Below are 457 nucleotides of genomic sequence, written 5' to 3' on the forward strand. Positions count from 1 at the left end.
CCTCAATACTTCATCTAAATATTGTTTCTCCCTCTCTCACCTTACTTTAATTGATTAAGTTGCTAACCTAGAGTTTCAAATTATTTACAAATCTATATCGAGTTTCTCATAAAAATATCTTTGCCAATTAACTTACCATATGTCTATTGCAAATTAAAGTAATGAAAGATTCATTAAGTTTATGCTCTAATCTTGGCTACATATGGTTTATAGGTGTATCTATACCCTATATGCAAATCAAACTGCCTAATCAACTAAGTGCATTTGATCATACTTATTGTTTTCAAGGTTTACTTTAAATCTCCTTCATCAAGGTTTAACTTAGGTTTCCAGATCAATCTAATTGGTCATCAAGCAATTTGAAATATTAAGAACAGAATAGAAAAAACAACTTAAAATCATCAAACATAAGCCAAAACAACAAATAATTTAGACTACGCATTGAGTTTAATCATAA

This window comes from Theobroma umbraticum, unplaced genomic scaffold (genome assembly GCF_002168275.2).
Source record: "Theobroma umbraticum cultivar Fairchild unplaced genomic scaffold, ASM216827v3 scaffold_106.0, whole genome shotgun sequence".
Taxonomy (NCBI): Eukaryota; Viridiplantae; Streptophyta; class Magnoliopsida; order Malvales; family Malvaceae; genus Theobroma; species Theobroma umbraticum.